Source organism: Scylla paramamosain, chromosome 16, assembly GCF_035594125.1.
Source record: "Scylla paramamosain isolate STU-SP2022 chromosome 16, ASM3559412v1, whole genome shotgun sequence".
Lineage (NCBI taxonomy): Eukaryota > Metazoa > Arthropoda > Malacostraca > Decapoda > Portunidae > Scylla > Scylla paramamosain.
The window spans coordinates 10369260-10384150 of record NC_087166.1 but is presented as its reverse complement, the minus strand read 5'-3'; the positions used below and the strand labels follow the sequence as shown (position 1 = coordinate 10384150).

The window sequence follows — 14891 nt, the reverse complement described above, 5'->3', positions numbered from 1 at the left end:
TTTTTGGGTACGTAGTGCTTGCTAGCAGAGGAGGGTCAGTACACGTCAGACAGGGAGCTGTGGTGTTTAAGGGCGCTGTGTGCAGCTTCCTTATTTAACCTGGATTTTCTCTCAACAAGACAGTGAAGCGTGCCATGGGTGCCTGTGTGTGCTGGTGCAGGCGTAGTGCCTCCCGGGAGGTGCCTGGATCTGCTCAGGAGAGCCAGGAAGGCTCATAATACTGGTAAGTGACCCACTCACCACTTGTCCACCTGGCAGACTTTACTCATTTTCTTTTGTTCAGAAAAGTGTTGCTCTTTATGAGAACTCCATGTCATGCACAACAACGAAATAGGAGGGTAAAATTACGTTAGTGTCCGTTTTTTTTTTTTTTTTTTTTATTTTGCGAAATTTTCGTCAAACGTTATTTTTTTTATTTTATTTTTTTTGAAGGCTCATATTTCACGTATTTTCTCCTCGTTAAGAATACATTTGCATATATCAGTCAATATTCCACGGTCCTGCTAACGTTCTAGGACAAAATACCCATGAATTTACCACAACAGAAAATTAAAAACTACCAATATTCATCTTATCAGCTGAAGTGAAGGTTGGCTTTCCTTATATATCCACCATTATTTGCTACATCTCTTACTTATTATAAGCCAATCCTTTCAATAAGTGGAGCCACATGGCTCTCCTTTCATATCCGTTGGTCGTATATAACCGCTATTGTCTGGTTTTGGTGTGATGAAGGCTTAATTAAGTGAGGCTGACTGACAGCTGCCTTCTCTACCGGGACCGCCGCCATGATGGATATGCCTGTTGGATCCTGTCGATATTCAGATTATTTTATATTTTTGCTTACTATATTATTTCGGCTTCTAAGTAACTTTTTATGGTTTCTAAAAATATTTCGTTATTCTTTAAGTGTTTTTCTCAATTATATATGATGAAATATGTTGATTTTCCAGGCATTTTATATATATATAAGTGTCGTTTCTTGGTGCATTTTTTCATACCCTGTCAATTACTTTTCTTTATTTAAGCTTATTATTGTGTTTTTATTGCTTAAAAAAATCGGGCATCAATTTTAAAGTGTTTTAAATTGCTGTTCAAGTAAATATGCGGCCTTTAAAATTATCTGTAGTCCCGTTAAAAGTGTGTTTTTCAACGTTTTATTAATATTGATTTTGTTTATTTGAGCTAATAGCTCACTTTAAATTGTTTTTAAAAATAATTCAGATTTTTTTGAAGTGGTTTGGCTTCGCTTTAAATTAGGTTTGTGGGTTTATTATTGTTTTTAAGAATTTCAAAGTTCCAACATTTTTTAATATCATTCGTTTGAAATTTCTCTATTATTGCTGAGGCTTGAAATGTTTTGATATTCCATGTACTAGTTAAAGTATATGGCAAATTAGAATATGTAAAGCAATCCAGTCTGGGTGCAATATTTCAAAATGCGATTTTCAAAATCAAATTAAGTACGTATATAACGGTACTTGTGACGTCATCAGCTGTCAGGGCGCCATCAGACCGACACCCTCGTCCGTCTAATCTTTCCTCATCAATATTTACTGTAATTTTTAATGTTTTTCAGGTGCAACGAGCACACTACTTAGCTGAGTTCTGCAGAGGTATGTGATAGTTGCTGAATAAGTGTGTGTAATGAGTGTGTGCATATATGGGGAGTGTTGTATGTGGGAGCAGGGGTGTGTTGGGTGGTGAGCAAGCCTGCCACAGCTCACTACCTGACCTGTTACTGCTCATGCCTGCCTTCCTCCCGGTATGCCTGCCTGCCTCTCTGCTTGCTTGCTGTTTCTGTGTGTGTGTGTGTGTGTGTTTGTGTGTGTGAGTGAGTGAGTTTGTTTTTCATAGGTTCACACCACCACCTGTTCTGCCCTCACTACCCAAATTCTCACCTATCCTCCCTCTCTATAGCCTCTGTATTCTACTACAGCCCTCTTGCGGAATGTTACATTTACAATTACTACTCAGTAGAGATGAACCCAGGAGGCCCTGACGTGGCTGCACCTTGTAGCAGAGGTGTATGTTTAAGTTTCCCAAATAGAATATATACTGTTGGTAGCAGTAGGAAAACATCAAGAGAAATGAAGGAGATAATGAAGGAAGTGCAAAAATCAGTATGATTAAAATGCTTCGGAAAACATCCCAAAGGATAAAAATTGTAAGAGGGGTAGATGTTTCTAAGTTTTCGATTACATTATAATAAGAAGAATTGAAAAGTATTAAATGAGGTGAAATGACGAAGGTAACGAAAGAAAAACAGTGCAAAAATTAACATGATTAAAATGAACTTTAAAATTTACCATAAAGAATAATAAATATTAATAAAATCTCAAAAATGAAGTTAACTGTCCCTGGGTGAAGACTGGTCACCACGCTACCATGTGTGAGGAACAACACTCGCCTTGGGTTAGAGAGATGAGGCAGTTTTCAGCTGTTATTGTGTGTAAATAGTCAGCATCACCTGGAGGAGTGGAGCAGCAGTTGTGGTGGTGGAGATGAAGTGGTGCAGGTAATAGGAGGGGAAATTTGTACCACCTAGTTGTGCTTCTCTCAGCATCAGTAGAAAATAAGTGTGACTTTATTTGTTGAATTATTTCAGTGTTGAAGTTTTGGACTCGGCATGACACAGCGCCTGGCGAAGCTGTATGTAAGCTACAACACGAGCCAATGTTACCTGGACGTCCATTTGTAGGAGTACCAAACCCAAGGTAAGTGGAGGTACGTTTTAAGGGGACAGATTGCTGGCAGGCGAAGCAAAATGTTCTGTCAGACTTGAACTGCAGAACACCACAAGTCTTGTTTGAAGAAACTAAAAACAAGCATCTATATTTGCTGACCTTACTGACTACTTTATTACCTGTTCAACTTGAGTGTTCACCTTACCTAACCTAACCTGACGCAACCTCGCCTCACCTCACCTGACCTAACATTGTCTTCATCTTTACTTCTCTTCTTTCCTTCTTCCCCTTCCCAGATAATATGGAGATAACCTTAGCCTCCTCTTCCGAGGTTAATACTTACATGTCAGATAGAATTAAGTTTGTAGAATATCATACAATACATATCAATTTATTAATGTAGAAAAAAAAAAAAAGTAAAATTTTAATGAATTGACGCATCTCCACATGACACCTTCCCAATCCATCTGCTTGAGGGTCAGTCCTGACCGGCTCCCTGAGCTGTGCAGGCCAGGACGGTTTTAACTGTTACAGGAATCAGAATACTTTATTATTTTAAGTGTTTGCTTAATTTAAAAAAAAAACAAATAAATAAATAAAGGTTTAAGTTAGATGTTAAGGGGTCAATGTATACTTAAGAAGATTCATTATATATATATATATATATATATATATATATATATATATATATATATATATATATATATATATATATATATATATATATATATATATATATATATATATATATATATATATATATATATATATATATATATATATATATATATATATATATATATATATATATATATATATATATATATATATATATATATATATATATATATATATATATATATATATATATATATATATATATATATATATATATATATATATATATATATATATATATATATATATATATATATATATATTTGATTTTATTATATTTACTAAGAAACAGTAATCAAACTATACTTTGTACTGAAACAATAATAATAACAACCAAACCATTCCAGACTGTCTCCTCCTTCTTGCCTTCCCTCTATATCTGACCCGGACACCATGGCCCGGCAGCAACCCCATTTCATGAACTACATGACGCTGGCTGACGTATTCCTGACACGGCCGTAACAGGAGGCAGAGAGCAGGAGCAAGAGTCAGATGGTGAAGGTAGGGGTGATGGTGAAGGTGGAGGGGTGTCGGAGGGGCTTCGTGTAGGAGTACCTCGACAGGGTGTATGAGCAGGTGCAAATGATGTTCAGCAAAGCCAAGACATTCGCCAAGCAAACCATCTATGAGTGTGAGAGAAGTAATCATTGTAAAGGTAGGTTGCTTTTGGTTTTGTTTCTTTGTTGATGTATTTATTTGTCATTTGTAAATGTTGGTAAGTTTTCATTTTATTGTCTGTCTATTTATTTATTCATTTTATTTATTTAGTTTTACTGGTTTATTTATTTTCTTATATGGGAAGTTTTGTGACGTGTGTTTTAAAGGAAGTCTGTTTATATATATATATATATATATATATATATATATATATATATATATATATATATATATATATATATATATATATATATATATATATATATATATATATATATATATATTAGATGTTTGAGTTATTTCTAGTTTTTTGTTCTACTTTTCTGTTGGTGGTGTTTAAGGGAAAGAAAAAAAATATGTATTTGAATTAATTCTTTAGTAACATAGAATGAAATATGAGGTAGAGTCTTTGAATGTAGGGTAACTTTCCTCATAATCTAAGGTAATTCCAAAAATATCTGGGACTCTTGGCAGTGAGTGTTAAGCACTCATACGGGGAGGGTGTCCCATGGGGATACTTCATTAACCTTTTGCCTTGCTTGTTTGATTTGCTTAAACAAGTTTGTTAAGGTTGAGATATATTGCATGACATTGTACAACCTTAATTCTGTCTGACATGTAAGTATAAACTCAGGAGAAAAGGCTAAGGTTATCTCCATACTCCCCTTCTTTCCTTCTTCTCTCCTACTTCCCATCATCATCATCATCATCATGTCTCCTTCACCACAGGAGACCAACCTTCATCATAAACTGACACACACCTTTTTTTGCCAGAGGTGAAGAGCAGCACCAGCAGCAGCAGCAGCATGGCAGAGCAGAGGCCCGAGTGGGGATAGGAGGCGAACGGTGGAGGCAGAAGGCATCCTATCCAGCAAAAGATAGGGTCACTTTTACCTCGCAAGACGAGTATTGTGTGTGTGTGTATTTAACTAGTTGTATTGTGCAGGATACAAGCCAAAGCTCATCCACTTTCTATTTCAACCTGTATATACTGTTGGCCACAACTACCTCTTCCTTCAAATTATTCCAGATTTTAGTAGTTCAATACAGAAAGCTGTATTTCTTGATGTCTCTTGAACATCCGCTCTTCTTTATTTTCTTTTCTTGCCCCCTCGTCTGTCTGTCTTCCTTCTCCGTCTAGGGTACCAAGTCATTTTGGTCTATTTTTTCTGTATTGTTTACTAATTTGTACATTGTTATCATGTCTCCTCTTTCTCCTCTCTTTTATAGTGTTGATTATCACATCTCTTCAAATCTTTTTTCATAGCTTAGGTCTTGCAATTCTGGTGCCATCTTTGTTGCTGTCCTCTGTATTGTTTTTTAGTTTCCATATATTTTTACTTGTATGGGGAGCCCAAACTATTGCTGTGTATTCCAGTTTAAAACGTATCATGCTTGCTATAATTTTCTTCATCATTTCTTTTCTAAAATAGTTAAACACCACCCTAATGTTTGTTAACAAGCTGTGTGCAGAACCGAATATCCCGTTTATGTGTGTTTCAGGTGATGGTGAGTGCGAGTGTGTGTAAGGGAGTGTGAGTGATGTGTGCAAGGTGCCTCAGTCCCTGCATGTGTGTAATAGTGCGTCTTGCTCTATCTGGGTTTCATGACGTTGGATTGCCAGCCTTCTGGTGTAGTGTATGGAGATGGATGTGATGTGTGTAGGGTGCCCCAGTCCCTGCACATGTGTAGCAGTGTGTGTTGGTCTGTCTGGGCCTCATGGTGTGGGATTGTCAGCCTGCTGGTGTAGTGTCTGGAGATGGATTTGATGTGTGCAAGGTCCCCCAGTCCCTGCGTATGTGTAGCAGTGTGTGTTGCTCTGTCTGGGCCTCATGGTGTGGGATTGTCAGCCTGCTGGTGTAGTGTTTGGAGATGGATGTGATGTGTGTAGTGTGTCTCAGTCCCTGGATGTGTTTAGCAGTGTGTGGTGCTCTGTCTGGGACTCCTGGTGTGGGATTGCCAGCCTGCTGGTATAGTGTATGGAGATGGAGGTGATGTGTACAGAGTGCCCCAGTCCCTGGATGTATGTAGCAATATGTGGTGCTCTGTCTGGGCCTCATGGTGTGGGATTGCCAGCCTGCTGGTGTAGTGTTTGGAGATAGATGTGATGTGTGCTTGGACCCTCTGTCCCTGGATGTGTGTAGCAGTGTGTGTTGCTCTGTCTGGGCCTCGTGGTGTGGGATTGTCAGCCTTTTGGTGTTGTGTTTGGAGATGAATGTGATGTGTGCAAGGTGCTCCAGTCCCTGAGTGTGTGTAGCAGTGTGTGTTTCTCTGTCTGGGCCTCATGGTCCGGGATTCTCAGCCTGCTAGGGTACTGTTTGGAGATGGATGTGATGTGTGCAGGGTGTCCCAGTCCCTGGATGTGTGTAGCAGTGTGTTTGTTGCTCTGTCTGGGCCTCATGGTGTGAGATTGGCAGGCTGGTGGTATAGTGTATGGAGATGGATGTGATGTGTGCTGGTTGCCTCTGTCCCTGGATGTGTGTAGCAGTGTGTGTTGCTCTTTCTGGGCCTCACGGTGTGGGATTGTCATCCTGCTGGTGTAGTGGTTGGAGATGGATGTAATGTGTGCAAGGTGCCCCAGTCCCTGTGTGTGTGTAGTAGTGTGTGTTGCTCTGTCTGTGCTTCATGGTGTGTGATTGTCATCCTGCTAGTGTAGTGTTTGGAGATGGATTTGATGTGTGCAGGGTGCCTCAGTCCCTGGATATGTTTAGCAGTGTGTGGTGCTCTGTCTGGGCCTCATGGTATGGGATTACCAGCCTGCTGGTATAGTGTTTGGAGATGGATACATAATTCAAGACTGTTTATCATATGCATTATTTTCTTTATTTTTTTATTTACTATTATCATATTTATTTTTTGATTATTAATGGGATGCTTGTGTAGTGCATTAAGATGGATATGATGTTTGCAAGGTACCCCAATCCCTGTATGTGTGTAACAGTGTGTGTTGCTCTGTCTGGGCCTCATGGTGTGGGATTGTCAGCCTTCTGGTGTAGTGTATGGAGACTGATGTGATGTGTGCAAGGTGCCCCAGTCCCTGCTTGTGTGTTGCTCTCTCTGGGCCTCATGGTGTGGGATTGCCAGCCTGCTGGTGTAGTGTAGTAGTGTTTGGAGATGGATATGTTTATCATATGCATTATTTATTATTATTTATTTATTTACTATCATAATTTTTTTCATTTTTAAAGGGGAGTACATTTCCATTCTCACCTTTTCAATCCTTTGTGTTTGGGACTCAGTAGTTAGTGCTGCTACTGACAAAAAAAACGGGAGATATGGTCTTGCTTCTTTACTGTGGAAAACTGTCCTGGTGAGTGTGACGTGCTGATTGATCTTGTGGGTCACAGGTCTCGCCTTCTGTCACCAAACAAACAATAAAGAATTGATATTATTTCGTGAATACATTTATTTCCTTTAACCTAAATATGTAATAATACGGGGTTATCTGTGTCTCCTGATGTTATCGCACTTTTGGGTAATTCTTGATTCATTTTGTTCTTGCCATTATCGCAATACTTGATAACAATCACTATTATGCAAGTATCGCCAAATTTACCGAAACATCCGGAGATCTACTGAGATTCTTATGGATCTCAGGAGATTCCGAATTATTACCATATGCTACACAATTTAATAGGCTCAGAAATTCTACTGAAATTGTGCTTCAGGCAGTTGTATATCCATTAAAGTTGTAAGTATGAGAGAGAAAGACCAAATTAATATAATAGAGAACAAATTATGAGTGAAAAAGAAAGAATAGAGACGAATAATTAAATAAATAATATAATACAGAAATTTAGAAAAAAAAAATGTGTATATATATATATATATATATATATATATATATATATATATATATATATATATATATATATATATATATATATATATATATATATATATATATATATAATGGAGGGCCCAGTAACATTTTATACACCTTGACAAAACGTACATTAAACTTTAGGAGACAAAGTTATATAGATATTTTAATGAGTATACCTTATTTTGTTCAAGATAAATAAACGTTAGATAATAAAAAGAGCCTTGAAGTCACACAAGCTTTTCATTAACTTCACAGATCGTCATACAATAAGTGAAGAGGTATAGAGTGTAAACACCGCCATGACCATTTCAATTTTGGCGCTTAAATTAGAGATGTAGATATTTTGACAATTACAATTATAATGGCTTATAATTTAATTTTACAAATTCATACTTCATTATATTTCACTTACTTTATTTTGTATTACAATAGCATACTATGAGAGACGTTGGTGGACATTATTATAAGCGGAAAATTTAACTTGTGGATTTTTGGGTACGTAGTGCTTGCTAGCAGAGGAGGGTCAGTACACGTCAGACAGGGAGCTGTGGTGTTTAAGGGCGCTGTGTGCAGCTTCCTTATTTAACCTGGATTTTCTCTCAACAAGACAGTGAAGCGTGCCATGGGTGCCTGTGTGTGCTGGTGCAGGCGTAGTGCCTCCCGGGAGGTGCCTGGATCTGCTCTTGAGAGCCAGGAAGGCTCATAATACTGGTAAGTGACCCAGCCACCACTTGTCCACCTGGCAGACTTTACTCATTTTCTTTTGTTCAGAAAAGTGTTGCTCTTTATGAGAACTCCATGTCATGCACAACAACGAAATAGGAGGGTAAAATTATGTTAGTGTCCGTTTTTTTTTTTTTTTTTTTTTTTGCGAAATTTTCGTCAAACGTTATTTATTTTATTTTATTTTTTTAATTTTTGAAGGCTCATATTTCATATATTTTCTCCTCGTTAAGAATACATTTGCATATATGAGTCAATATTCCACGTTCCTGCTAACGTTCCAGGACAAAATACCCATGAATTAACCACAACAGAAAATTAAAAACTGCCAAAATTCATCTTATCAGCTGAAGTGAAGGCTGGCTTTCCTTATATATGCAACATTATTTGCTACATCTCTTACTTATTATAAGCCAATCCTTTCACTAAGTAGAGCCACATGGCTGTGCTTTCATATCCGCTGGTCGTATATAACCGCTATAGTCTGGTTTTGATGTGATGAAGGCTTAATTAAGTGAGGCTGACTGACAGCTGCCTTCTTAACCGGGACCGCCGCCATGATGGATATGCCTGTTGAATCCTGTCGATATTCAGATTATTTTATATTTTTGCTTACTATATTATTTCGGCTTCTAAGTAACTTTTTATGGTTTCTAAAAATATTTCGTTATTTTTGAAGTGTTTTTCTCAATTGTATATAATGAAATATGTTGATTTTCCAGGCATTTTATACATATATGAGGGTCGTTTCCTGGTGCATTTTTTCATACCCTGTCAAGTACTTTTCTTTATTTAAGCTTATTATTGAGTTTTTATTGGTTAAAAAAATCGGGCATCAATTTTAAAGTGTTTTAAATTGCGGTTGAAGTAAATATGCGGCATTTAAAATTATCTGTAGCCCCGTTAAAAGTGTTTTTCAACGTTTTATTAATATTGAATTTCTTTGTTTGAGCTTATAGCTCACTTTAAATTGTTTGTAAAAATAATTCAGATTTTTTTGAAGTGGTTTGGCTTCGCTTTAAGTTAGGTGTGTGGGTTTATTATTGTTTTTAAGAATTTCAAAGTTCCAACATTTTTAATATCATTCGTTTGAAATTTCTCTATTATTGCTGATGCTTGAAATGTTTTGATATTCCATGTACTAGTTAAAGTATATGGGAAATTAGAATATGTAAAGCAATCCAGTCTGGGTGCAATATTTAAAAATGCGATTTTCAAAATGAAATTAAGTACGTATTTAACGGTACTTGTGACGTCATCAGCCGGCAGGGCGCCATCAGACCGACACCCTCGTCCTTCCAATCTTTCCTCATCAATATTTAGTGTAATTTATAATGTTTTTCAGGTGCAACGAGCACACTACTTAGCTGAGTTGTGCATAGGTATGTGGTAGTTGCTGAATAAGTGTGTGTAATGAGTGTGTGCATATATGGGGAGTGTTGTGTGTGGGAGCAGGGGTGTGTTGGGTGGTGAGCAAGCCTGCCACAGCTCACTACCTGATCTGTTATTGATCATGCCTGCCTGCCTGCCCGCCTACCTGCCTCTCTGTCTGCTTGTTGTTTCTGTGTGTGTGTGTGTGTGTGTGTGTGTGTGTGTGTGTGTGTGTGTGTTTCTCATGGGTTCACACCACCACCTGTTCTGTTCACCTGTAGTGAGCCAGGTAGTGGCTCACTGCCTGGCCTGTTACTGCTCATGCCTCCCTTCCTCCCGGTATGCCTGCCTGCCTCTCTGCTTGCTTGCTGTTTGTGTGTGTGTGTGTGTGTGTGTGTGTGTGTGTGTGTGTGTGTGTGTGTGTGTGTGTGTGTGTGTGTGAGTGAGTGAGTTTGTGTTTCATAGGTTCACACCACCACCTCTTCTGCCCTCACTTCCCAAATTCTCACCTATCCTCCCTCTCAATAGCCTCTGTATTCTAGTACAATCGTCTTGGAGAATGTTACATATACAATTACTACACAGTAGAGATAAACCCAGCAGTCCCTGACGTGGCATCACCTTGTAGGATAGGTGTATGTATAAGTTTCTCAAATAGAATATATACTGTTAATAGCAGTAGGAAGAGAACATTAGGATAAATGAAGGAGTTAAAGAAGGAAGTGCAAAAATCAGTATGATTAAAATGTTTCAAAAAACACTCCAAAGAAAAAAAAATTGCAATATGTTTTTAAGTTTTCGATTACAATATAATAAGAGGAATTGGCAGAGTATTAAGTAGAGAGAAATGACGAAGATAACGAAAGAAAAACGGTGCAAAAATTAATATAATTAAAATAAATTTTAAAATTTACCACAAAGAACGATAAATATCAGTATAATCTCAAAAATGGAGTTAACTGCCCCTGGGTGAAGGATGGCCGCCGCCCATTCATGTGTGTGAGCAACATCACTTGCTTAGGGTTAGAGAGATGAGGTGGTTTTCAGCTGTTATTGTGTGTAAATAGTCAGCATCACCTGCTGGAGTGATGGGAGGAGTGGAGCAACAGTAGTGGTGGTGGAGTTGAAGTGGTGTCAGGTAATAGGAGGGGAAATTTGTACTACCTAGTTGTGTTTGTCTCAACATCGGTAGAAAATAAGTGTGTGTGATTTTATTTCTTGGTTTATTTCAGCATTGGAGTTGTGGGCTCGGCAGGACATAGCGCCTGGCGAAGCTCTGTATAAGATACGAAACGAGCCAATGTCACTTTGGACGTCCATTTGTAAGAGTACGAAACTCAAGGTAAGTGGAGGTACGTTTTGAGGTGACGAATTGCTGGCATGCGAAGCAAAATGTTCAGTCAGACTTGAATTGCAAAACACCACGTCTTGTTTGAAGAAACTGAAAAAAAGCAACTATATGTGCTGACCTTACTGATTACTTTATTACCTGTTCAACTTAAGTGTTCACCTTACCCAGCCTAACCTGACCCAACCTCGCCTCACCTCACCTGACCTAACATTGTCTTCATCTTTACTTCTCTTCTTCCCTTCTTCCCCTTCCTGGATAATATGGAGATAAGCTTAGCCTCCTCTTCCGAAGTTAATACCTACATATCAGATAGAATTAAGGTTGTAGAATATCATACAATACATATAAATTTGATTAATGCAAAAAAAAAAAAAAAAAAAAAAAGTAAAAGTTTATTGAACTGCCTTAGCTGTGCAGGCCATGGTGGTTTTAACCGTTATGGAAATCACAATACTCTTTTATATTAAGTTCTCTTAATTTAAAAAAAATAAATCAATAAATAAATGTTTAAGCTAAGTGTTAAGGGGTCCATGTATAATTGAGAAGATACATTTTATTATATATATATATATATATATATATATATATATATATATATATATATATATATATATATATATATATATATATATATATATATATATATATATATATATATATATAGTTTTAGGTACTTTCTTTATACATTTATTTATTTTTTATTATTTTCTCTGGTATACATATCTATTCATTTTGTATGTATCTTATTTTTTGTGTGTGTAGTGGAAGAAGCTGAGAGAGAGAGAGAGAGAGAGAGAGAGAGAGAGAGAGAGATGGTATTCTTAATAACGTATTTCATTTTTATCCTATTTAGTTTTATTATATATACTAAGAAACAGTAATTAAATTATACTTTGTATAGAAATAATAATAATAATAATAATAATAATAACAACAACCAAACCTTTCCAGACCACCTTTTCATTCCACCCCCCCCCCCCCGGTACTCCATTGCTGAGCAGCGACCCCATTCCATGTGCCACATGACACTGGCTGACGTATTCCTGACACGGCTGTGACAGGAGCAAGAGTCTGACAGTGAAGGTGGAGGGGTGCTGTAGGGGCTTCATGTAGGGGTACCTTGGCAAGATGTACGAGCAGGAGCAGGGGACGTTCAGCAAAGCCAAGACATTCGCCAAGCAGACTATCTATGAGTGTGAGAGAAGTAATCATTGGAAAGGTAGATTGTTTTTGGCTTGTTTTCTTTGTTGATTTATTTATTTGTCATGGTAAAGGTAGGTAAGCTTTGGTTTTATTGTGTCTATTTATTTATTAATTTTATTCATTTACTTTTATTGATTTATTTATTTTCTTTTGTGGGAAGTTTTGTCATGTGTGTTCTAAAGGAAGTCTGTTTTATATATATATATATATATATATATATATATATATATATATATATATATATATATATATATATATATATATATATATATATATATATATATATATATATATATATATATATATATATATATATATATATATTATTTATTTATCTATTTATTTATTTATTTATTATTTTTTTTTTTTGATGTTTGCATTATTTCTTGTTTTTTGTTCTACTTTTCTGTTGGAGGTGTTCAAGAGAAAGAAAAAAATATTATGCATTTGAATGAATTCTTTAGTAACAGAATGAAATCTCAGGTGGAGTCTTTGAATCTAAGGTAACTTTCCTCATAATCTAAGGTAATTCCAAAAATTTCTGGGACCCTTGACAGTGAGTGCCAAGCACTCGGACGGGGAGGGTGTCCCGTGGTCAGCCTACTGGGGTAGTGTTTGGAGATGGATGTGATGTGTGCAAGGTGCCTCAGTCCCTGCGTGTGTGTCGCAGTTTGTGTTGCTCTGTCTGGGCCTCATGGTGTGGGATTGTTAGCCTATTGGTGTAGCATTTGGAGATGGATGTGATACTACTACCGACCAATCTCTATTTTACCAGTGTTCTCTAAAATATTTGAAATCATTATGAAGAACTTCCTCATGAACTACCTCAATTCACAAAAACTCTTAAATAATAGGCAATTTGGTTTCCGCCCCGGACTAAATACTTTTGACGCTATAAATGTGTTTACCTCTGACCTACACAATGCCTTGAATAAACATAAGTCTATAATATCCATTTTCATTGATTTCAGCAAAGCTTTTGACACAGTTGACCCAAACATTCTAATAGACAAATTACGTCACTATGGTATTCGCGGTTGTGTGGAAAATTGGTTCAAATCATATTTAACTGGCTGATCTCATTTTACATCCTACAGTAACTCTAAATCAACCATCAAACCTATACATCTTGGCGTGCCACAAGGTAGCATCTTAGGCCCTATTCTTTTCCTGATATATATCAACGATATCAGCAATGCCTCTACTGCTTTCAACACTATACAGTTTGCTGATGACTCCACCTTGTACATGATTGGTGATAATCCCACTGACCTAATCTACAGAGCCAACCTAGAATTATCTGCCTTTTCTGAATGGTGTCTTGCAAATCGCCTAACAATTAACACAGCTAAAACTTTCTACATGTTATTTACAAATACCACCACCAAATACCAACCCTTACCTAGACTTACCATATTAGATAAAGATATCACGCAAGTTTCTAAGACAAAATTTCTTGGAGTCACATTTGACAATAATCTTACCTTTAAATATCACATATCAAACCTTTGCCTAAAATTATCTAGATCAATAGCTCTATTGCTGAAAATAAAAAACTTTGTTCCAGTGGAAATTATGAAAATCATGTATTATGCCCATATATACCCACACTTAACCTACTGTAATCCAATTTGGTCCACTACCTACCCATGTCATCTACAAAATCTAAACATCCTCCACAAGAAAATTATTAGAATCATGACTAATAGTGACTTCCTCCAACACACACCTCCACTCTTTAAATCTATGAAAATCCTTCAACTCTCTGACTTATCAAACTTCTCTATTGCATCATACATGTTCAAATTGATAAATTCCAACAACAACAATACCCTGACCCTAACTCATAACCACTCCACACGCTACAGGCATTCTCTACAGATTCCCCATCATACCTTAACTCTCTACCAACACTCTCTAATGTATAAAGGTCCCAAAATATGGAATAGCACCCTGTCACATATAAAAAATTCATTAAGCGTAAATATCTTTAAGAGAAAACTAAAAGAATATTTATTGTCTCAATACTGACACATCTTGTACTTCAATCAATTTTTATCAATATCAATTATTTTGTTTCTTGGTATTGTAACCAAATAGTTCATATCCAATGTAACTAAAATAGTTTATATCCTCTAGTATATATACATATTTATTTCTGTTTGTTTAATTATTCTCAAAACAAATATTTGCTTGTTTATAATCAGATTCCACTTCAATTTTCTCTATTTCTCATGTATAATTATGATTTTTCTCCTTTCCTTCCTGTTCTTGCAAAGCCATTTATCCCTAAATCTTTTGTTATTGCTATTTATTTATTTTTTTTACATTTTCTTCAATTAGATTTTTAGTTTAGTGTTGTTTTACATTTCAGTATTAAGTAGATATTAAGTGT

At 36.4% G+C, this 14891-nt stretch overlaps 2 long non-coding RNA genes across 3 annotated transcripts; both read left to right on the top strand.

Moving 5' to 3' along the window:
• Positions 1–16: 16 nt before the first annotated feature.
• Positions 17–7422, top strand: LOC135107998 (uncharacterized). 2 transcript variants are annotated; one of them, XR_010272092.1, is made up of 5 exons: positions 17–223; positions 1580–1616; positions 2609–2717; positions 3713–4020; positions 4797–7422. It is a non-coding gene; the product is annotated as an uncharacterized LOC135107998 (long non-coding RNA). The 2 variants fall into 2 exon arrangements; XR_010272091.1 differs by lacking the exons at positions 17–223; positions 1580–1616 and adding an exon at positions 2111–2518.
• Positions 7423–8329: 907 nt separating this feature from the next.
• LOC135107995 (uncharacterized) lies at positions 8330–12679 on the top strand. The gene is made up of 3 exons (XR_010272089.1): positions 8330–8559; positions 11175–11284; positions 12245–12679. It is a non-coding gene; the product is annotated as an uncharacterized LOC135107995 (long non-coding RNA).
• The last annotated feature ends 2212 nt before the right edge of the window (positions 12680–14891 follow it).